The sequence below is a fragment of the Poecilia reticulata genome, chromosome 10 (genome assembly GCF_904066995.2).
Source record: "Poecilia reticulata chromosome 10, P_reticulata-male-v2, whole genome shotgun sequence".
In the NCBI taxonomy this organism is placed as follows: Eukaryota; Metazoa; Chordata; class Actinopteri; order Cyprinodontiformes; family Poeciliidae; genus Poecilia; species Poecilia reticulata.
In genome coordinates this window covers 24,276,880-24,302,171 of record NC_088839.1, presented here as the reverse complement: position 1 = coordinate 24,302,171, position 25,292 = coordinate 24,276,880, and the positions used below count along the sequence as shown (strand labels likewise).

At 39.0% G+C, this 25,292-nt stretch overlaps 1 long non-coding RNA gene across 3 annotated transcripts in view; it reads left to right on the top strand.

The window, feature by feature from the left end:
• The window catches only part of LOC103471534 (uncharacterized), a 99,645-nt gene that overhangs the window by 64,635 nt on the left and 9,718 nt on the right, over positions 1–25,292 (top strand). Inside the window, exons 5-6 of one of the 3 annotated variants that reach the window (XR_001776962.2) lie at positions 5,704–5,779; positions 19,852–20,169. This is a non-coding gene — a long non-coding RNA (uncharacterized LOC103471534). Of the gene's footprint in view, positions 1–5,703; positions 5,780–16,201; positions 16,679–19,851; positions 20,170–25,292 lie in introns of those variants that run through there. The other 2 variants (XR_534663.3, XR_534665.3) reach the window with 2 other exon arrangements.

Genomic DNA, 25,292 nt, shown 5'->3' with positions numbered 1-25,292 from the left:
TTCAGATTACTTCTTCTTGCTAAACGTCCCTAAACGTAATTTTCAAGAAGTCTGTTGATCCTGAAATATAGAAAGAAAAGCAGCAGGGACAGTAGCATCAGGGGAAAATGAAAATACCAGTTATAATAGATCCATAAGTACAATTAAAAGTTGTGGCAGGACTTGCTACTCCACAAAATGTATTTAATTTCCTCAGGTTTAGGCCGGTATAATGCATCTTTCTTCAAAGCGCCAACATGCACACCAGGATACAAAGCAGTGTGACAGCAGCTTCGGTTCGGTCTGCGGCTCCAGCTGCAAAGCGGTGCCTCTGGGGAGGAGTAATCATGAGGGACTAATTAACCAATCAGAATCAGACTTCAGATACAAGGGAAGCTATGTAATGTTATTGTCACATACTAAAGGGGCAGTGTTATGGATATTCCAGGCACATATTGCCATTTATAATACAATCAGTTGTTATAAAAATACTGTATGTATCAAACATGACTTAACTTTTTAATTTAACACCTTGAAATTGGTTCTCTGTCTCTTTAAGAAAGTCAAGGACATCATCACTACATCCATCCTCTGTCAAGTATTTAACATTTTATTTTTATTTTTCACCAGATTTTCACTGATGATCTCAGCAGATTCTCAGTTCCACCTGACGTTTGCTAATTGCTGTTGGCTAGTCTAAAGGAGCTGAGTGGGGGAGTCACAGAGGAGGGGAACAAAAATACAAGTTAACATTCAAGGTTTGACACGTTAGAAATCAATAGTAACATTACAAGTAATTAAGGATTATTTGAAAACTTCTGGAGGTCTACATCGTCAAAATGAGATTGTTAGCTTAAATGAAACTACTTTTCATTTCCACTTATGGGAATCTTAACAGGTGTTGCCTGGCACTCAGATAAACAACTTGTACCAACCCCTGGGGGAACAACAAGTGGTTTTAACTCAACCTATAGTTGTAGGTGAGCTGGAGAAAAGTAAAAGTATCACATCTGAGGAAAGTTGCTCTTCATTCTTTGCTATTTTTACAGCGGCCACGCATTAAGACGCTTCGATGGAAGCCTGTATTTGCAGCAAATAGGTAGGATTCTTTGTGCGAGTACATGACTGGAAAAATAAATCAGTGTAGAACTTGCATGGTGGTTAGAGGGCTCAGACACACCTGTAGCTTTGGCTTCCAGTCTTTTGTGGAAGAGATTAGCAGAGCTTTATAATTCAGTTTCATTACTGTTTGAAATAAGAAGCGGCTTTTCCGGGGCCACCTCTCAGCTCCGGTATTTTTGTGTCATTACATTAATTCCCTGCAGTTACAACTTAGCTCCCCTTTTCCTCTATAATGGGTAGTTTGCTCAACAAAGTCTTTGAAAGTTAATTATATAAACTTCTTGCTTGTGTGTGAGAAACACAGCATCCACGTTTGGGCAGACAATGCAATTCGTAAGGTAAAGAGCTTAGGTCCCACATGGTAATTCCCTCAGGAGTTACGTTAGCTTGCATCAGTTTGAGGGTGAAGGTGGTTGTCGAAGGTGGTCAAAGAACAAAAACAATGGATTTAGAGACATGAGCAGCCTTAGATGACTCTAGAAGAGGAAGGAAGAAGAAGAGAGATCAGACTAAGCTGAGAAAACACAGAGAACCTTTACACATTTTTATATTTTAAATCAAAAATCATTATTCTAAAGCATGCGAGTAACCTCCACTGGATATCTCTCCAAAAACAGAGCACAAAATGAAGGAGGGCGTGAAAGTTACACTGCCCACATTCACCAAATGGCAGAAATTACACCATGAACAGAGTGTGCATGGTGTACACTCTGAGTTTCCCAAGTCCTGTGAAAACCTGCCATGTTCTACAGTGAAACATACATTCATGGTTGATGGCCCAGGCCCGGTTTCAGTTCCCTGTGAGCAGCTTTAACACAACTGTGCGCAGATACATTAGTTCACCTCTTCATTATGTCCAGTAATTTAGTTTGGAAAGTGAAACCCATTATGTTATATAGATTCATTACACCTACAGTAATATAATTTAAGACTTTATTTCTGTGTGTCTATAATTATTGCCTCAAGCAATAATTAAGGCGACTTAGTTGTTTCTCGGAAACAAAGTCAGAATATCACATGAGGCAAATAAAAAAGTAGTTTTCTTTTAAAACAGAAATGCTTTAGACAACAAACTGGTGTTGTGACCTTTCCTGTTTTATCCACAGTTTTCACTCAACGTCATTGTTTTTATTTTTAAGCACCTATGAGGCAAAGTGACGGAACCATAAACTGCTGCTGTGGCAGTTACTCAAAAGGTTGTTGCTAGGTAACCAAAGAGTGAGTGGGTTGCTAGGTAACCAAAGAGTGAGTGAGTTGGTTCCACCAACCTTGCTCAGCTAGGTTGAGTAGCTACAGCTTCTGTTCTGCCTACATCTCCCAGAATGCTGTGCGGTTCTGGATCAGTTCAGTGAATATCCCACATATTGAATATTCTACCAGATATTGATCACGTTTGTCACAATAAATATAATTGATTTATTGTCCAGCCCCAAAAGGAGGCTCAACCATGGATTAACTGCTTAATACTGTACATGTTTTTCAGGAAGCTAACATTTCTGTGTTAAAATATTTTTTTATTAATGTTTAATGATACTCTAGTTATGAAGGAAACCAATTCATTAGCTGATCATCAAAATTAACAAAATAAATTGTCATAATATCACTCTGTGAAGACCCTATGAACTGCAGGAAGACATTTATTAGTTTGAATTCAGCTGTGTTCATTAGGCAAGGCACTAAACCACAAGTTGCCTATTGAACTAAATAAACTTTTGATGATATTTAAATTTATTGAGCTGCACTCTATAAACATGACTGTGATAACTGGAGAAAATGAAGTAATCTCTCTTGAAAGCTGGATATTTTTTATTCAAGCTAGGAAAATATTAGAAGCCACTGAAAGCTGTTTTAATGCTTTGCCCTTAAGGGAGGCTCAGTGTTTCATTTCCACGTTGCGCTAAAGGGAAGATTTTCACCTTGTAAAGGTGAAGGTTGGGGTCCTCTTTCAGCTGACAGGTATAATCCCACTCCTACAAAATGGTTGTGTCCACACACTAATCACAGCAGCAACTATAATTGACTGATTCGAGTTGGGCTCAGGCTAATTTATGTGTGCAACCCCAAGAAAGCTTAAAGACAATCCTGAGGCGTCATCTTCGTGATGGATATCTCCTCTAATGCCCTTGTTCCTCCCGGCCTCTGCGTGAAGCCTCCTACGTCTGCATTTCCAAGTTTGACGGCTTTTTCTTTAAATTGAAGCTCCTTTTTTCATAAAGCTGCTTTATCTGCACTTCAGATCACAGGGTCAAACAAGTGGTTTTGGTTTGGTTGTGGGTAAAATTCAGCTTTAGGCTTCTGCAGTTTGAGTCTGCATCTTCAGATACGTACGGTTCTGTCTTTTACAGGACAAATATGTAATTATTATTGAATGTGTGAGGAAAAAAAGACATCTTTAATGATGTTCTAACAGATAAGAATTATTTATAACCATTATGTGTTTGATTTGCTACCTCTGCTGCATTTTTTCTTTTCTAAAATTACCTTGATCCATAAGAAAATTTCAGTTAATTCCTGCCTTGTTTTATTTGGCAGATGTGCAAAGAACCAACTCAACCAAACGTCAAACTTCATTTTCAAAAGTATTAGCTAGAAGTTTGCATGGGGGTATTTGCTTTGTGCAAAATATTTTTATAAAATTGTAAAACAAAACACAGTATTAAAAAAAAGAAGCTTGTTGTCAGTCAGAAACCAAAAGGGGAATTCAGTCGACCAGCAGCGATGGCCGTTTATGAATCAAAAATACACTCTGATTCCAGTATCCGTAAAGTTGAACTGAAATGAACTTACTTTGAGTCGCCACATTCACCTCAGATACTGCAGCCAGAAACTAATGATCATCCCAGACCTGAACATTCAAAGACACAGAAAGACAATAACAAAGTCGGCCTTCTATCACCTGAATACCAAAATACATCAACGACCTCCCAGGTCTTCCATGAAGAAGCAACACTGAGATTTTATAAACCTCTAATCTGGAACAAACTTCCAGAAAACTGCAAAACAGCCAAAACACTGAGCTCCTTTAAATCGAGGCTAAAACAAAAGCTTACTTTGAATTGCCTGATGGAAAAACAGCTGGAACATCGATTGACGTACTTAATGTGTTTAATTATGATTATTCTTGATGGTTTTGATGAGGACATTTGACAAAATCTAATGTTTATTGTCATGTAATATCAAGCCCTTTGAACTATCTTGTTGCTGAAATGTGCTATACAACTAGTTTAATTTTTAGATGTTTTTATGATTAAATAAATCTCAATCTTTGAGACATAAAGCTGCAACTTAAAAACACAAAATTTAAACGTACGCAGTTCATTTGACTTTCTGTTTTGGCGTTTGGGCTCTCACTCATTGTCGTTCTCTCTTTAGCTAGATGGAGATAAATTTAATACTTTTATTGATTGCTGCTCGGAAGTTATGCCTTTTGGCATTTGGATATGAATCACTGTACAGTGGCCCCCTGCCTGTTCATTGTTCTGAGATTTTTTCATATCCGACGTATTTGAAACAAAATGCGGCTTGAGAAGCTGAAGCACCGAGACGCAATGCTACCTGACTGGTTTTGCAAAGCAGGCAATCCAGGAGTGCCATTCATGTTTACATGGTGCTGATTGGTTGAACCCCTGAGAGCAGAGATAACTATTAAAACTATAAAATAAGCAGCTATGATTGTTGTTGTATCAAATCCCTGCAGATGTGAGGCACTTACTGCATATCGGACCTGCTTCGACTTTTCATTTTCCAGTGGTATTAGTGGTATTAGTCCACCACCTCTACTGCCCCTTTTAGACAGAAATTAATTCAGTAAATGTCCAACTATGGGCTATTGTATAGAACAGTGATTATTACAATAGATTAAGATCCATTCAAAGCAATTCATGCTGAATCTGGAATGGCTAAAGGTAACAGACAAGAAGCTATAAAAAGAAAAGAGTCTGAACTATTTTTTTTTCTTCTGGACTCCAGCTCACAACTGCATTAGATGAATTAGGCTGGAATATTCTATATTATTTTCTATTGTCAGCATATTTGATAAAAAGCCACAGCGCTGGCCCATCTGTTAATGCTTTCTGGCTGCCTCAACTTGTCGCAGCACCAAGGCTTTTATCCTTTTTTATTTATTTAAAAATAAAAACAACTCAGTAATTCATTAAAGCAGGTAGACCTATACACCGTGGCCTCTTTTTTTTTTAAACAATACTCAAACTGTAGCATACAGGGCTGTTTCCAAGCATGAAATTGAAGTATTTGAAGCTATAGGAAAAAACAGAAAAGCTTATTTAAGATGCAATAAAATGTGCTTACAGTCAAAGGAGCTCAGCAATTCCTGCAGTCACAGGAATTTATTACCGTTCCCTCAACCTTTTGTGTCACTTAATTTCTTATCTGAAAATTATTTGCAATGATCCAGTCCACTGACTGAATATGCATCTGCAGAAATGCAGCTTTGTTTGTTGGTGTTTGATTTCCTCGGTTTTGTCATTTTCGAAGGTTTTAACTGAAATACACATTATTTCTGGTTACTTTTCCTAATATCTAAAATGTGTTCCTTCATTTTGTTTTTCCACCCTAAACAATCTGCATATAATCACATTTCAGATGTAACCTTACCATGTGATCGTGGCCAAATTGCCATCTGTGGGAGCTGCGAACAAGATGGACTTCAAGCTGTAAGGTCAGTAGGAGTTGGCTTGGGAATGAAGTCTGAATATGTTGGAAGTTATGTATTCATATGGTCAGCCTAGTTTCTGGAAGGTCATAATTAAATAAAACCCAGAAACTGGGACTCTGGGTGTGTTTGGATATTCGCACAGCGTCAAAGCATCTGCCTGATTCACTTGTGAAGAAATAGGTTTGTAGTTTTATCAAACAGAGCCGTGTTTTCTTGTAATTCATTTAAAAAAATGTCTTGAGGGAGTATGTATCAGTTGATTATAATAATCTAATTTACTTGCCAAGTCCTGCTCCTTTATAAATTGTAACACACAGGAAGGAAAGACACATTTTCCTTGTCTCGTTATCAGGGATTATATTTATGTTACGTTACAGTAGTTCAGAAATGGACATATTCCAAGATGGCAACCAAAAATTAATTTGTTTCTGTCTCAGCTTTCCTTCAGCTTCTTCCAGTTACTAATAACTCAGGCTTTAGTTTTAAGAAAGAAAAAAAAATAAAAACAGAAAAAGAAACAATTTCACCAGCTACAGCTTTGAAAAGATTCAAACTCTGAGAACAACAAAGACCTGCCAGAAAAATTGTTGTTTGGAGAATCAAATGAATTATGAAAGAGAAGAAAAACAATTTAGTCTTACATATCCAGCTGCCTTCCTAATAAATCACTGCCACCCAAAAAGAACTAATTTGTGTTGTTGTGTTGTGAGCATGATTGATGAGCTCGCTCTGGGCTGCAGTAAAGGAGACACAGTTCAACAATGCTCCACAATATCTTTAAAAGTCTCAGAGAGAGAAAAAAATCTTTAATCCCCTCCAGTCGTATCCATTATAGGTATTGATAATGATAATTTTTCAGAAGAAACAGTCAAAATATTATTTTTTTTCTTACTATTGCGAGGTTTGTTGTGGGTTTGGTGTCACAAAAGTAAACATTTAAAACAAAAACTTCAAGTTAAAATTGGGTACAGTAGCTGCATTTTGTTATTATGAATCTTAACTTGTAAACTCAACTGTGGTCAATGAAAACAAAACAAGATGTTTTTAGTTCTAAAACAAATGAGCTAGAGAGTTTTTACATACCTTTAATATTCAAAATGCTACACTTAAAACACTTACATTTCCAAATGTTTCAATCAACTATAAGACCAGGTTTAGTATTCACTCTGAAATGTGCAAAAAACAAAACAAAACCACAAGACGGATAAAGGTCTGGGACTCCAGCTAATTCTCAGTACATCACATTCTGTTATATCAGGGCTGTTGTAAACGAATATTTTAGTAATCGAGTTTTCTATGAATTATTCTTACAATTAATCGGGTAAACAAATCGCTAAAATATTGGTAAATCTAACACAACTGCAGTGTTACTATCAGATATCAATATCAGTCCAGTTTTTTATATTTGAGCATCCCTAACAGTTACTTTTCTTACTTAGAAAGTTAACCTGTAACACTAATAGCTCAGTTTATAAGCTAACCTGAAGAAAATGTATACAAAAATTTGAAATTAAATTTAATAATACAAATACGCTTATAAAAAATATCCAGTTTTTAGTTTGTATTCATTTTAAGTCAATTTAATAAATGAGCTCTAACCTTGCTCAGATATTTATAGCTTTTGTGTTCGCGTTAGTAACGGGTTTTGACACCTTCGTTCATCACACACAAACATCAACTCCACGATGCGCTGCGCCACCCACTGGTTGAGACCGGGATGATATGATATTTATTTTCTGGTTCATCTGTAAAACTACACTTATGTTAAGCATCAACTACAGGTTCAGTCTAATCGCTCACCTGTATAAATGCACCTGCCGCGCTCTTCACCGCCACCAGGCAGCAGCTTCAGGAGGAGAAAGGCTACGGTGCTCCAGGCATCACGCCAGTCAATTTAAAGATGCTTACCGGTCCCCCAAAAACAATAAAAACCCAGACATTTTTACTAATCAATAAAATCCTCCCAGACCGAACTGGAAAATAGGAAATGATGCTGCTAGCACTTAGCAACAACTCATAGACGGAAGTGAGAGCGTTGCGCAGCATAAATACTAACCCGCTAAATAATAAAACATAATTTAACAAAGCTTCGAGGCAGATAATTTTCCTCGAGGAATTTTAATAATCGAGGAATCATTACATGATATGTTCATGTGAAGGACATTTTTTCATTGAGCTGAACAGACGGCGAACACGAACTCTGTGCTGTCCTGGCAACACAGCACATAAACATGTGAATTTTAATGTTCTGGATGCAGCAACCACACACCAGCAAGTCGGAGAGAAAAAAACAAGATTAGTAGCTCAGTGCTGTTGTTGAGCAGGGGCTGATTTGACACCACAGACATCAAATTGATATTAATATCTATGAGACGCCTTTACCTTTTGAATTATCGCTGTAGCGGTCAAATGCCTTCCAGGAGTCGGGCAAGCTGAAACATGAATGTTTAACAAGACCGCTGCATCGTTCACCTCGATGCAAGCCTCAAGCTCATGGCCTGAATTATTAACCACTGCGAGCCCCTCCAAAGTCCTGCTGAAATGACATGTATAGGCCTTCTCTTAGCAAAGTGTTGGGAAACGGGAACATTTAAAATAAAGAAATGCACACTGACACGCTTAACCATCAGACCTGAGCTGCAGATTTCCAGGGAACACAAAACTGAACGGCACAAGATTGAAAGGGTCTAGCTCTCTATTTGATATACATAATTTATTTGGGTTGATTAAAGCGATAAATAATGCCAGGCAAAATAGAATCAGCCAATAAAAATAATATATCTGCACTTGAAGTGTTTACACCGGGTGCAACAAGGAGAGGTAGACAGATTTTTCAATTTAAATAAAAACTGACAGGCGCTCGGCTCAAGAGTCAGGTAATGTAAAATGACACCTCAGTCACTTGTTGAATAGCCAAAATTAATCTGAGTTTAACTTTGTAAAGACCACAGCAATATTGGGCGATAGCTGTGAGAAAGGCAGTGGCTCGTCTGTTTTACTTTAGTGTCAGTAGCACTATTGGATACATTTTAAAATATTAGAAAACATTATTGTTTCCCTCAGGCATACGAGTTTATTTATCAAGATGGCAAACACTATCACTAAAAATGTCACAAAATATGATACAAATGGATTTTCAATATATTTCATATTCAACTATACTGAATGAGGATGAGCTTATGTTTTTTATCTGCACCATGTTGTTTATATGTTTGACTTTTGGTTTGATTATGTTGTATGGGTTTTGTTGTGTTTTGTCTCCCTTTAAATCTCTTTTTCATGTTAAATATTTTTTATGCCTTTTTATTTTGGAAAAAAGTCAATATTTAGGTTTACTCTGTTTGCACACCTGCAAAATTTTACCTCGAGTTTCTCAGACAAACTACTTGTCTTGTCTTGTCTGACCATAAAATATTTCTCCAGAATCATTTGAGCAGCTCAGCTTTGAATTTTAGACAAACTATTTTGGTTTAAAAGCTAGAAAACCAGCCAAACTGTTAAAATGTATCAATTTTGTATCAGGAAAAGCTGACAAAACCAACTCAGAATTGGATTTTGTTGACTGCTTCACAAAGTGATATATGCAAATATTTGAGCCTTTATGTTTGACTTTTGACCTAAGAAATATCACAATAATTGTTTTGTTTTCTTTAATGGTCATCAAAGCTGATGTTGTAATGTAATTCCCCCGTGGAAAAATAAATCAAAAGCCTAATTTCAATGTGAAATCTATAAATCTGATAGACTTTATGCTTAAAATAAAGATCCTCTTGTATGCAGGTTTTTTATGAGCCAAAGTAAACGGGAAATGAAAATTAGATCTCTTAGATGTGATGCATGTAATGCACATTATAGAATATATTTTAGGTTTAATCTGTGGCCTGTTTGTTTGACAGTAGTCGTTTCATGTAATTCTGAATAAATGGTGACATATTTAACAAGCATAACTTCAGGGCAGCTTATTATGCTGTAAAGTCCATCAAAATAGCGTCATTTTCAGGAGAAAAGCTGCATTATTGCATTTATTCTTCTGATGTCGACATTAGAGCTATGAAACCTTTATGAAAAAAAATTGCTCCCACACTTTTTAAGAATCTTACTTCCTTTAGGGGTAAAAAATATGATTGGATTGTCTTTTAGGGAGCGGCTGAGCCAGTCTGCAAACCAAATGGGAAATAAAAAATACAAGGTAGTACACTTTCAGCAACACGAACATTTCTGGTATTTCTGGGCTGGATCTTAATGTTTTGTCAGACTCTCTTCTCCTCCTAACACTTACACTTGCAGCCATCTGCTCAGACAAGAGCATTGCAGTTGTACAGCATTCACAGCTTCCCCACTGCTTCTCCAGCATTGCATTAGAAGCGGGATCTGGCAGTACAAGCCACACATAATGAACAGGACTTGCACTATATGTAGGAGTTATAGAGTCCAGATAAGAACAGGCAAAGCAAGAGCTGCTCTGATTGGCAGCTGCATTGATAAACAGCTCTCTAATAGGCTGTGGATAGGAACATCCCATCCATGACTGATTCTGACAGCTATGCTGCTCCGCTTCAAAGCCAAACATCCGCTCTCCACAATCTGGCACCAGACCTCATTTTCACATGTTGCCTCAGAAACGCGGATGGCAGCCGTCTCAACCTACAAACTAACTGCAACACCCTGGATTCACCCCACCCAGGCTTTTGTATATGCAGTAGTAAAGCCGTTTCCTGCTGTCTCGTTGTAATTGTGTGCCACATATAACCTTCATAAGTTGAAAGTTTAGCAAAGGGTGGCCACTTCTGGAGACGTGGGAGAGAGACGTGAGGTGATTGGAGCCAATGCTTGAAGCAAAGAACACATACATGTTTTACATTAACCCAGAAAATGTTGTTTAGTGCCAGGCTGGAAGCGAACTACAGGGTAGCCTGAAAAACATCATCCTCAGGCCGTTTTACAATTTATAGAAATGTAATTTTCTGGCCTTCGCCATCAAACACCAACACATTCAATCCTTTACAATGCTTCATGCTGCCTGGAGGTGTAATATTTTTAAATATTCATTTTAATAAATTAAACACTACATGCATCATAAAGAGAACTGTTGTATTATCTTCACATTTAGGATGTGAGAATTGAGTTTTATCAAAGCAGCAGGATGGAGAGATGACTCGATTATTGGGCGCTGTAATCGAGTACATTTTTAAAACGGATGGTAAAGTCGTTGCTTTGTCATGAGGACCGCTGATGTGAAGAGAAATAATCAAAGAAAGATAAACATGATTGTAGCTACGCAAACAGGTCTAGTTTTCTGTATTAACAATCGTCTAATTTTTTCATAAAGTAGAGTTTCACTTTGGTATGTTAAGCCAGTGGAAAGCCATTCCGACTTCCCTACTAACACCAAAACCTAATAACTAAAATCTAATTATTGCTGCCGCCACGTATTGTAGAGTTTACACAAAACCAACTAAAGAAAAGCCAAGCGGATGGGAACAGATGGAAACAACAGGACAGAGTAAACCTGCAAAGTATAAAGACGACAGTAAAACCAAAAGGTAACACTTTATTTGAAGAAGTGTAAGGCAAAAGACTGACATGACACTGTCATAAACATGACATGACACTGTCATAAACATGACATGACACTGTCATAAACATGACATGACTCTGTCATAAACATGACATGACACTGTCATAAACATGAAGAAGTCTTTATGAATGTTTATGACAGTTGTCATGAAGTGTCATTGGGCAAATAATGACACTTTTAATGCAAAGTTGCTCTAAAAGTTGCATTGAAAGTTCATTAAAAATGCCAACTTTGCATTAAATTATCATAATTTACAAAATCATGCAAAGTTGGCATTTTTAATGGACTTTCAATGCAACTTTTAGAGCAACTTTGCATTAAAAGTGTCATTATTTACCGAATGACACTTCATGACAGCTGTCATAAACATTCATAAAGACTTCTGTATGTTCATAAAAGGTGTTATGTCATGTTTATGACAGTGTCATGTCCGTCTTATGCCTTACACCCCTTCAAATAAAGTGTTACAGGTGTTTTTTTTTTACTGCTTTATCATGAATTATGATCTTTTACATCAGGATATTTTTTCCCCCAAAGTGTTTTTGATTTTCTTAAGGCATAAACAAGGTGGGGAAAAAATTGTAAAAAGGAAAAGAAAATGTTCTAGGAATTTTTCTAGGTGATCATTAATTTTTTGAAAATGCATCAGTTTTATTGGTTTTTAGGGGTTACCTGATTTCATAATATTTTTTTCAAGAATCCTGTAAGGTGGAAGGAGGCACTGGGTTGGTTGGCATGCTTCTTCGTCTGTCGGCCATATTGGATTTAGCAAAATTTGTCTTGCACTTGCAGTGGATGGCCAGTAGTTGGCAGTGTATTGCATGATGCACCAGTAAAAATCCACAAGAAACACAAGAAAATGGCTTTTAGATAGCTGTCCACTGCAGTGACCGTTATGCATGACAGAGTTTTAATTAAGCTGCTGGTCCACAGATTCGTTCCAGAACCAGAACTGAAACAAAGTGAAATCTAGGCCAATTTAAAGTGCTTTAAAATTTATCTGGAAAAAATTAATTCATGAGAAGCAAAGTGTGTAAAACATTAAGCCAAGCGTTAAACCACAAAGCAGAAACATTAGCTGGGCAGTAAGTGCTTAGCGGATGTGTGTCCACCACTTGAAGTTGCCAGGTTCAGCACCTTAGAGCTTCAGTCCTTGGAATACTACTGCAAATGGGCGACATCCCGTCTCCCACAAACCTGAATCAAGTGGCTGATTTCCCTCATCACTGTAGTTCTGCTGTCAAGCCAGTAATTATTTGTGGGAACGAATACATCTATAAATCACAGGATAGAAACTCCTGAGGACTAGAATCCTGTTTCTGTTTGTCCTGCCTCTGCTGCATCAGGGTTTAACTCGCTCTGCTGAGCTATTCTCTGACTGCATGGCAACATAATTTTGTTTCCGTAGTATTTGTAAGTTATAGCATCTTAAGGAGTGTGCTAAATAAAAAATGAGTAGATTATTGCTAAACATGGCGTAGGAGAAAGTTCTTGTACCATCATGCTGGACTGATTGCAGATCCTCCAGTCACTGCAGTCACGTTTCTTTACATAAGGTGACATTCACATCTAAATATAGCTAAAAAATCACTTCCACACCCTTAATCCCAATACACAAACTTAATTTAAAAATGGAAGTGAAAACATGAAGTTCTGCAGCATCCTGGTCATGTTTAGATTTTTTTAACACATTAGTTTCCCAGCAAACACAGCAGAACAGGGAGCAGCAGTGTGACGGCAGTTTAGGACACGATAAGGACATGATGCTGTCAAAAGAACTTAAAAAATTAAGAGCTTTTTATTCAGGAGACAAAACAAACCTTAAAAGACCCTAATGCTTGATTCCAGTCCATTCAGCAACCAGAAAGTTTACTTCAGCTGAAGTTCAAAATGCTTTTTTCTTTTTTTTAACAGCTAAAATGTCTTTATCTGTCAGATGTAAATTTGTTTTCTTGTAATCTCCAAATTTGGATAGGATTACATTAGTCAATTTTTATCCATAAACCATCCTTTCCAATCTGTTCAATAGTTACAACCAAAAATATTGACATTTGAGTCATATTCTATGATTAACATTGAAAATATCAGCCCATCCATGTTGGCTCCACTACATGAAAAAGTGATTAAAATATTTATTCACTCAGATCAGCCCAAGTGAATTAAAATCTTTGCGCTGTGGCAATTGAATCAGTTTGCTTTTTAAATTTCCTTCCTACCACGTAGCGTTCCAGTTTTTGTTGTTGGCCATTTTCCCTGTAATAGAAAAAAAGTCAAGTCAAGAGCTTCGAATGAAACGAGCGCACACTTTGCCAGGCTGGCAGGTCAGTGCCCAATTGGGAGCCCTTAAATGAGTGCAACCTTTGAAAGAGCTGTTGTTTGCTGAACCAAAAAAGCCGCGGTCACGGTGGAAGTGAGCACACAAGTACTTTTTCTTGTAGGGCTGACATATCACAGCTAGGATCCTGCTACTCGTAAATGCCTGGCCGCCTGGCAAGGTCATCGGCTGAATCGGGGCATCCTTGGTTTTGCAGTTTGCGATGTTCTGAGCTGCACATTACCAAGTTGCTGTGTCCTCTGCCGCCTTTCATGTCACACGGCCTCTATTAAAACCTCAGTGTAGACTAAATGGGAAGTGTTAGTGAAATGAGGCATTTTCTATAAACTTGAATTCTTGTAGACAAGCTCTTGACTATTATAAGAGTTTTCATGCTGTGATTTTAATTGGTTTCCAATTAAACTCAGACCCACAAGCATTTTGCAAATAAAGTTAGTAATGGTTTCCAGCATTCCTTCGCTAAAAATGGCACATGGACACGAAAACACACATCCTCCTGTGTCACCAAAAGGTCTTTTTTCCACTCTTTAACACAAACATCCAATTAATTGTGGTTAGTACCCATTAAAGAGCTTTCCTGTGACATTTGTTTGACTGTCAGACAGAATCAAATCACATTTGTAACCTGAACTGAAACAGTTTTCCCTAAAAGCAGGTCCACAAATTACAGTTTTTGTTTTGATGAGTTTGGAAGTGGTGGTATAAAAGGACACGGCTAACAATAGCCAGAAACTGTTTCAATTAGGCTCGGTTTTAATTTGTTGCAAGTAACTTTTAGCAGTTGGCTTTGGATGAAGACGCAGCTTATTACAGTGGCTGCAGGCATGGTGCCTCTGCAGTCTACAGCCTTGTCCCCTCCAATTAAAATAAATGAAATGATATCTGAATTTAGTTTTAATTACTGGTCCAAGTCAAGTAAAGTCTGAAATCAGAATGTCTGCAACTTTTCAGAAGACAAACCACTGACCTGAGTGGAGGTCACCAACTCATCGGTTGAGTCTGAATCAAGATGTACAAGATGTACTTGAGATTTGTCCAAAAGTAAAATGTCTTAACAATTAATGGATCACACTTGTCAGTCTTGTAGTTTTCTTCAGGGTATTGGAAAGGAGTTTCTGGGTTATTATCAAACCTGGGATTCAGGAGGAACAGCGAGAGTTTTCAGTAAAATGTTGGCCCCGACACACTAGCGGAACAAGTCAGCGTCGGGCCAGGGGGCGGGGCCAATGACTGGCCCTCACGTGTATCACCTGCGGTTTGGGCCGTGTTTCTCGTTTCATTTTTACCCAGGAAGAACATTGGCTAAGCCGTGAGTCAAACAGTCACTGGGACTGACTACTATATATTCCATTGAGGGACAGTGACTTTAACATTACATACGCCTTTTTGAACAGGCGAGGGCGCACTTTCTCCGTCTATAATCTGACATTAAAGCAACTTGAAACCATTCCTCCCTGGCACCTCCAGACCCGGGCACCCATCCGGGCCCGGGTTGGCCCCAGCCCCCCCGATAGCTCCGCGCCTGCCCTGACATGACTCTGGCAGGGTTTCTAAGGTGATTGTGGGAGTTTTGTTGTCCGGTCCACCTTAAGGCTATCCACACTATTAAGAAAAAGTGTTGGCAACTTAAAAGTCTCTTCAGTTGTTTTTGACACAAGTGAGGTTCAGATTATTTGTCAGTATTTCTGCTCAAACAGAAAGGATGCATTTTATTGTGAATCTTTAAATGAAGAAAGGCGACAGCGACGTCAATCAAACGGACTGGCAGTTTCTATAAGGTCAGGCCATTCATGTTCATATACTTCATAAGTAAGATTAGTAAAATGCAATTAAATATTACATTATGGAGAATGTATGCGTCTAACCATTGGTAACCAAGGAGAAAATGCTCCACCGTCATGTAGCCCAGCATGAGGTACAAAAAACGAGGCAAACATCTACAGTTGGTTCACTTGTAAATCTACTCTGGTGTCAGTGGTATAAATAATCTGATGTAAATTCAGACAAAGGCTGCAGCTTCATCAAATCAACAAACATCAGGAGGGAGAAGGTTTGGGTCGATTTATAAGCAAAGTGTTTTTAACTTTGTAACTCCTGCTGTCTGTGAACCCAACTAGCTGCACTACTTCCACAGATAAATGAGCTTGAACTAAACATGTAATTACATGTAGTTACATGTAATTACATGTAGTTACATGTAGTTACTGGGTTCACAGTCAGTGTTTTCTGTCACTGCAGAGACAAAGTTACATGTATTAATCTGCTTGATGTGTGATGGTACAATGTGGATGTCTTGCTCAGCTTGTACAGACTGAATATAAATTAAACTGAAAGAAGATTAAATGCAATTCAATATGTTATTATTATTACTATGTTAAATGAACAGGATCTGGATCTTTTGACCTTTTTTTGACTTTAAAAAAAAGAAAAAGAAAAATTCACACAATGTAACTAAAACACTCTAATTCTTATTTGACAGCCGGGTTGCCCGTTTTGCTTTGCTGTCATTAAGGTTGAGGCTGACTGCAGGTGGAGACTGTGACCTACTCATGTGTTCAAACAAGCACTCGAGGTGGAAAGCCAACAAGGGCTCTCAGCCCTGTTTTCACCACAGTGCCTTGTGTTGGCTGATTGGGGCACCTGCAGCATCAAGATGGAGCCTGCATGCTGCAACGCTTTGATGAAGCAAATAGCTGGCAGGAAGATGAAAAAAAACAAACATCATTTATGTTTTTCAGAGAATTTTGGATCCTGAATTGTGACCTACAGCAAATACCACGTTTTCTAACGTGCAAGAAGATACACCACACCAGAAGTTTTGTCAATTTTCTCTTATTTATTTCAAACTCAATGCCTTGTAAAAGTATTGACTGTAATCCTTGAACTTTTATTCATGGAAAACCTCATATTTTTAATGTGTTTTAGGTTCTTTACATGCCAGACCAACATATAAAAATAAAAAACCTACACAAATAAATGCTAACATTTATTAACATGTGTTTCTTTATATTGTACTGTCTTTCAAAGCCAAGTGCAGCCGAACTGTAAAAGATGCTATAGCTGCTTGTCTCAGTATAAGTCCAGCTGAGTGGAGAAGACCTCAGAGGTTTACTAATGAACAAAAAGTATCATGATCACCAACAAACAGAGCAGAGAGGTCAGGGATAAAGCAGCCAAGAGGTCATGGCAGCTCTGGATGATATCAGGATCTGTTGATGCAACAACTGTTGCATTTTGTGGATTTAACCATTAGAGACAAGAATTTCATAAGAATCCCATCTAAAGTTTGTCAAAGTCATCCAACGTCACCCATTATGTTCGCCGCATATGACTGTGTAGAGACCATTCCCGAAGTAAAACATGGTGGCGGTAGTATTATGCTTAGGGAAGCTTTGCTTCAGGTGTTAACCAGGAAGCTAGTCGGATCTTAAGGTATGATGGAGGGAATTAAACACAAACACTGTTTGAAGAAAAACTGTAAAAGGCTAAAAAGACTTAAAATGACACAACTGGAGGAACAATGGAGAGGGTTGGATGAAAGTTAATCACACAGAATGGTCCAGTTTTCAGACGGTGCTGGTGTGTCATATCATTCGGATGAAATAGACGAGACTTTGGTTATGAAGTGGCAAAATATGAAACGGATAAAAGATCAACTCAGACTCCTGTTTTTGTCCTTCAGGGATGGTCAAAGTTTCTGACAGTAATTTAAAAGCTGCAAAGAGGTTTTCTAACTCTTTGGAGCCCCCGTTGTTGAAAAGTGGTGCGGGTTGGAGTTTTATTTATTTTTTACCCATAAGGGCAGAACTTCGACTCGGCCGGAAATTTTATGTTTTTGATGATTCAACGTTGTATGACTCTGTGTTTTTGTGTCTAATGATGTAAAGCACTTTGAAATGCCTTGCTGCTGAAATGTGCTACACAAATAAAATTTGATTTAATTTTATCGAAAAGATGAGAATTAATATTTTTTCTTCAGTTTCTTACATTTTTCCACTTTGCGTGTCCAAGGCTGAAGAGCCGATGATGTGATGTCTTGAGGAAAGCACGAGTTGTGGTGCTGAAAATGAGTCGTGCAGATCCTGAGGGCTGTGGTCCGCCGCTCTCCAAAGGGAGGCTGATGGAGCCGTCATTACAGAGGCTTTAGAGCTGCAGAGAGATAACCGGGTCTCACCTCAACTCTCTGCTCTTACCGATTCTCTTTGAACTCACAGCCAATTTGGCATGCTTGGGCAGACATACACCTCTAAGCTTTAAAGAGCCCAACGTTTCGGAAATCTAACCCTTATTCTTAACCTGCGGAGCTGACTGTCATCGGGTTCCTCATCTGACTACAACAGAACCTGGGCTGAAGGTGATGGAGCGACGCTGAGGCACTCCTCGGCTCCTGCAGCATGTCTTTGCATCTTCGCTGTAATAATAGAGCTGCTTTAAAACAGGTTTGCATTAAAGTTACAAAATGTGCTGAAGAGCAAATAAGAGGACGCTCGGTTTTATTGTGTCAGCTAAGACAGCTACTATTTCATGTTTAATTTCACACATAAATGTTACGAGCACATGATATTTTTCCTCTACTGATCTATGATTTTCCCCAATGTGCTTTGAAAAAGTTGAAATTAGGCTCTATAAAATGTCCTGTTCTTTCAGACATTAATGCGTTTTAATTTGAATACTCCATGTGTTAGACTTATGGACCTTTTGTTAATTTGTTTTCGTTTTTTTTTTTTTTTACCCTTTGTCGCACAGAAAAGATGAAAAATCTCTCGCATTTTCATAATTGAGACATTTTTGTTTTTAATGTCGGTATTAAGATAGAAGAGAAAAGAGAGAGCTTTTAAAAATATTTATCCAAAGCAATTAGTTTGCCTGTAAGGGTAGGATTGTAAAATTCTTGATTGAGGTTAGGACATGATTGCAACGTCTAAAATAAAAAGAAATCCCATTTATTGAAGGTCTGGTTTGGAAACACTCTCTGCTTTCTCTGAATGAAAGTCACGGCCCTGACCTCCATCCTCCTACGCTCCATTTAGCTTCACCATTGGAAACCTACTTGCAATTAGAGTGTTGGCATTGAACATAATGTTAATTGTTCACAGTCCAACCTGCACATAATTATCATGACACATTTATTACCTGTTCTGATACAGAGCAACAGGGGTGTTATTTCTTCCCCTCACAACAACGCTGCTCTAGTGAAGTACTTGATTTAAAATAAATACAAAAGAAAGATGAGAGCGGTTCCGTGTTTCTGTTGTATTAAGAGGCCAATTGTTCCACAAAGAAATGCATCAATAAGTCTTTAGGGACGTGTTTTCAAGGTTTCTTTTTAATAACGTTCAGCGTATCGTGGCTATTACAGCTGTTACAATGCGGTTGTAGATAAGGTTGGTCTGTAGCTGCAGGTTAATCAATCAGATAATATTAACTGCTTCAGGCATTTCCTGATCAACAAACACAAACTGAGACCAGAATGCTCAAATAAGTTTGTATTTTGGTGAGAGATTCATCCATCAGAATCTGTTGGCTGTTTTGTAAAACCTCAGACGATGTTAGCCGATACCAATTTTTAAAAATAGCTTCAATGTAGGAAGAAAAACATTGAAGATATTTTCTGCCCTCTTAACTATGACAATGAAATGTTGAGGCATATCATTTCAAACCAACATCAACAGAGTTAGCATGGCTGAGCTGACAGTCTCTGTAATGTAGTTCTTTATTTAATAATAAAATTTCAACAAGGGGCTGCACAGTGGCGCAGTGGGTAGAGCTGTTGCCTTGCAGCAAGAAGGTTCTGGGTTCAATTCCCGGCCTCGGTCTTTCTGCATGGAGTTTGCATGTTCTCCCTGTGCATGTGTGAGTTTTCTCCACATGCACAGAAAACATGACTGTCAGGTTAATTGGCCTCTTCAAATTGTCCCTAGGGGTGAGTGTGTGTGTGCATGGTTGTTTATCCTGTGTGTCTCTGTGTTGCCCTGCGACAGACTGGCGACCTGTCCAGGGTGACCCCGCTTCTCGCCTGGAACGTTAGCCGGAGATGGGCACCAGCAACCCTCCTGACCCCACTGAGGGACAAAGGTGTAAGAAAATGGATGGATGGAATTTCAACAATGCAAGTTATTCTTCTGGGACACGTTTTCAAAATGATCATTTCTGGTCTCCCAGAACTCCGGATGCGTGTGAACGCCACATAAACGACAAAAAACCTACGGCTAATCTCATCTACGTTTGGATGAGATGCTCAATCCTGCCCCTCATCTGCACTTCATGTGTTGAATGTTTTCCTGCACACCTGCAGTGCTTCTTCTGCATGCAGGTACGAAGCCTTTCAGTCACCTGTTTCTTTAAGTTGGATGTGTGAAGGCAGAGAAATGCATGAAACATGCAGGATAGTGAAAAACTTAAAGACCAGACCAGGTGAATTTATGTCATAGGTCTGTTTTCATTTTACATGAACATTATAAAACCAAAATAAATATTTATAATGCTGTAAGTTGCAATGCAAATGTTCCTCATTCCGTCTTAGTTTGGGACACAAGAGTTATACGTGTTTCTGCGTCATTGTGAAAGGTTATGACGTCTGTATTCCTCTTGTTTTTATTGTCGGCTTCATGGTAAACATCGAATTTTATTTCCACTGCAATTTATTTTGAGAGCTGGCAAGTCAGTGCTGACCAAAAAGGTAAAAACAGACTCTGCACCTGACAAATAGTCAGAGAATCTTAAGAGAACCTTAAGAGCTTCATTACAAGAAAATAAATTGTGTTAACTCCGGCTTCACACGCGGAGACAGACAGTTTGTTTCCTGCAGCAGCCGCCACAGCTCTGCTCCACAACTCCTCCACCAGTACCAGGAATGCAGACACAGTCCTTGACATGATGTAGCCCTGAGCTACATCCTATATTAAGGAGCCGACAGTGAACCGGCAGGGTGGCAGCGCGTGTCACCCGTTTGTCCCATGGCAGCTTGAGAACCGATCTAAAGCAGGACAAAATGCCACCTGCAACTACGAAGTAATTTACCCAACAGAAGTATCTCTTCTCTCCGATTCTCAGGCTGCATTCACCTTGAAGCCATTTAATATGGAACATCCATCCATCCATCCATCCATCCACAGCCACTTCTTCCAGCTCCTCCGGGGAAATCCCAAGGCGTTCCCAGGCCAGCCGAGAGACATAGTCCCTCCAGCGTGTCCTGGGTCTTTCCCGAGGCCTCCTCCCGGTGGGACGTGCCCGGAACACCTCACCAGCGAGGCGTCCAGGAGGCATCCTGACCGGATGCCCGAGCCACCTCAACTGGCTCCTCTCGACGTGGAGGAGCAGCGGCTCTACTCTGAGTCCCTCCCGGATGACCGAGCTTCTCACCCTATCTCTAAGGGAGAGCCCAGCCACCCTGCGGAGGAAACTCATTTCGGCCGCTTGTACCCGTGATCTCGTTCTTTCGGTCATGACCCAAAGCTCATGACCATAGATGAGGGTGGGAACGTAGATCGACCGGTAAATTGAGAGCTTTGCTTTTTGACTCAGCTCTCTCTTCACCACGACGGACCGGTACAGCGCCCGCTTCACGGCAGACGCTGCCCCAATCCGCCTATCGATCTCCCGCTCCCTTCTTCCCTCATTCGTGAACAAGATCTAAATTTCTCTTTGGAATTAATTTCTTTACTTCAGTGGTGCCCAAACGTTTTGCACAGTGGGCCAAAATCAGAGGTCTTTTTCTTTTTTTTTTCACATTTAAAAATGCTAAATAATTTTAGTTTTTACCTTTTCAGCAATAAATTAAATATGTAATATTTTAATGAAACATATCCAAAAAAGGATTTTAGATTTTTGCCTTAATATAATAGAGCTGTACGTTTTCCTAACTTCTTTTTTTGTTGGACAAGAAAATGTTTTAGAAAATTCTGCAGCTACAACCCAGTAATAGCATAAATCAATCATATTTTACTTTATGCAGACTCTCAGTCTGCACTGATGAGGAATCACTTACCTCCGGAATGCATGGAGCGGCTCCAACGGAGAGTTACATGACCTACTTTCTGATTTAACCAGCTGATAATTAACTGACTACTTGCAGGTGCTCATTTCCTGGAAATACAGAATCAAGTGTTTATCCTCAGGTTGTCAGTTGGTTCTAATATGAAGAAAGTAGAAAAATATACATTATACAAAATGGAGCTGCAGTATATGCACACGTTTCACGGAAACATCAGATTCGATGTTTAACAGCTTCATGTTTCAGCAGCTATAGTTTAAGTAAATATGCAACTTTCCCTTGAATGTGCCGAGTCTCACCATTTACAGTGAACTGACAATATTGACATATGTAAAGCAAAAAAGACACGGTGTGATCAAGCTGTTATTTTAAATGTGAGTAATGGGGGAGAAAAAAACAACAGATCAGTAATAACTTGCAGGAAACCAATCCGACGAGAGGTTTCACGTTTCGTCTTTTCTTGTTTTCCTCCTCTGCTCTGATAACTGTTCTGTGCAAAATGATGAGGATGCTGTATGAAGGAGCGATATCTGTGAGAGAGAAGATTTAATGCTGGCGATAGGTCAGTTAAATACAAAAAGACTCACCAAATGTGCCACATGTTTAAACAAAGAGGCTTCCAGCGACCGTGTAAACTAAAGACGGTTCTGGAGATTGTTTTCAGCTCGAGCTTTGTTTGTGCAGGTATCGCCTGATGTGCTCGTTAATAGGCCAGCTTGCCAAAGGTTTTTGTTTGTCTGGCACCGATGCAATCAGCACATGCCCACACATGAAGGTGGGTATAAGCGTGAGATGGTGCATTTCAGAGGCTCTTGCTTCGATGATGTTTCAGTTTGAATCAGTGTCACAAATGTGCAAAAATGAAAAGGTCTTTTCTGCAGTGACTTACGTGATTTGGTTGATAAAGTTTTAGCATGTCGTACAACTGGACATGATTATCCTGCTGCTTATTTCACTGCAAGTTTCCCAATTTAAACGTTTTAAAGATGTGAATCAAAAACATGAAGAAATGTATTTATGTGCTGTAATGTATTTTCTTTTACTAGCAATTGTTCTCCACTACGGTTAAAAAAGAAACCAAGAAATCCCAGAAATATTTACTTTTAAGTGGTTTTGAAAAACAAAATAGTAAATATTACTAACTGATACAGTTAGGATTACTGGTAGTCAAATCCCTGCATAAATGACACAATCACAGAACAACAAAAGCCATCAAATTAGACCTGAATTTAGAGTGATTGGCTGAGAATACATTTTACTGATTTTAGATCATTTGGACCAACATAACTGGGAATAAACTGGACCTCTCTGCCTTGTAAATTACATGGAGATTAGTTGTAATTCGATGACAAACCACAACTCAATTGCAAAGCTGACATCACCTGTAACGATTGGCGCGAGTTACCATTTGTGCTCGCACATATTGAGAACAACTAATCCTTGTAAATCACAAAAGCAGCTAAACATGCAGAAGCGTCGGAGGCTCCAGATTGTGGCCCTGAAGAGCAATGCTCTTCGCATTTCTAAGAGACGAAAAGAATGCATTTGATTTCTTCTCCATCAAAGAGGCCAAACATCTGGGAGGCAGAGTATCCACTCTCTTCTCTGCTCACTCATCCTCCCACATGTGCAGCATCTCCTTCCTTTTCAGACGTGCTGTGCGGTGAAAGAAGGCCTCTATTACAAATGGTTGAACTAAGTGCTATCGTGGAGGATTTTAAAGTAGCCTTGTGGTAATGACGGCTCACACCTTCTTCCTCTCTGCTTTCTCCTTCACCGCCGCACCTCTCGTCTCCTTTTCTTTGCTCCAGCCGACCCTGAGAGCACTAAAAGACACTTGTCTCTTCATCTCTTTTCATCCAGGCAGAAAAGATGACTTCTCTCTCTTTTCCACCCGCCTTTTGCATATCTTAAGCGTGGTTGAAGTGCAGCGGGAAGGGGGTGGGGGGCTTCAGAATTTAGCAAGGCCATTAAGTATTCAGTGAGACTTACGTCGGGAAAGAATGCAGATCAGTGCTTTAACTTCAGGATGTTTGATACATCCATAAATCCCTCGTAGAAATGATTATGGATTCTGCGGGGATCTCTGGGCCGATTTGAATAGGGCAAGCTGTAGGCCGATTTCTCCGCTAAGAAGAACAGAGGAGCTCAGCCTTCATTGTCAAGCCTGACAAGATTAAGCCGACTCAAAAAGCTGATCAAACCGAGCACGACCCTACGTGGCGAGGCAAGAAGCGGCGGCGCGGGCCGTAAACAGACATCTGACATTGACGAGGACGCTTGTCACCCCGCCGAGTGTCAGACGGCGTCCTCCCAGCGGCGCGTCCACCTTGTGAGGTGACGCGATGACCGTGAAATCCTCATCTCCCCTCGCTTCACCGGGAGCTGATGCTGCTGCGCGGCGTCGCAGCTGCTGCTGCGAAATGAACGGCGCTCAGCCCTCATCTGTCTGCAAAAGGATGAATCAACTGGTTTTGTTTAATTTTCTGCTAAAATCATCATTATGGCTCACCTCATTAATCTTTTTCAGCCTCCTGAGGTATTTCTCTCACCTCAGTTGCACAACATTTCTTCCTGCGCTGGTACAACACGCCGCCTGGTAACAAATGCACGGAGCCCACTGAGTGCCAGGAGGCAAAAAGAAAAAAAAAAAACTGAGGTGATGAAAATCTGTTCCCTCAACTTTGGAAAGCATGAGAACCAGTTTGCAATCCTTATTTCAGTAAACCATATGCACAGATTTTCTAACAGTTCGCTCATTTTTTTTTTTTTTCCACTGATAAATTCGGTGGAAAAAATATATTCTTACACATTTTTACACATGAAAATGTGTAAGAATATATTGAATGAATTCAGCTAGTATTTTATTCATTTGTTTGGAAAAGAGCCTCTCATACAGCAAAAACACAAAATCTCACCAAGTAATTTTTATCATTTCTAGTGAAAATATCTTGGTAAACTTGAAATAAGACATAACAAAGCGACTTTTCAGCAGGATGTTTTAAGTAAATAATTCCTTAATTTTGATGAAAAAGAACCAGTTTTATTGGCAGATAAATTAACTTATAACATGGGAACAAATTTCTTATCAGTTAAACAATCTGCCATTGGAACTAGAACATTTTCATCAATATTAAGGAAATATTGACTTAAAATAAGTCAATAAGTCTCTATATCTTTCTAAAAAGTTGCTTTGAAGTTAGTTTTGTCTTATTGGTAAGATTTTGTGTTTTTGCAGAGAAAAGACATAAATACTACTTCTTGTTGCTGTGCTATCAGCATCATCAACAATTCCCTAATGACTAATAAAATAAATAAGCTTTTTTCTTTTAAATATAAGCATCAACAGTGAAGAATGGGTCATGAGGAGGAAAAAGTCCCACTGGACTCTAGGTCGTATTTCCAGGATCCAGCGCTGCCAAGATGGAAGCTCCATCATCCGCATCACACAGAGAGTCGATAACTTGTTTCAGAGAATCTCATATCCTTGCTTCACCAAAAGGGAAAAACCAGAATGATTAACAAAGAAATGGATCCCAAAATGCCAAAAACCAAAATGTTTGGGTCAGAGACGACATTCAATCTAATAAATGTGGCTGGAAAATCATAA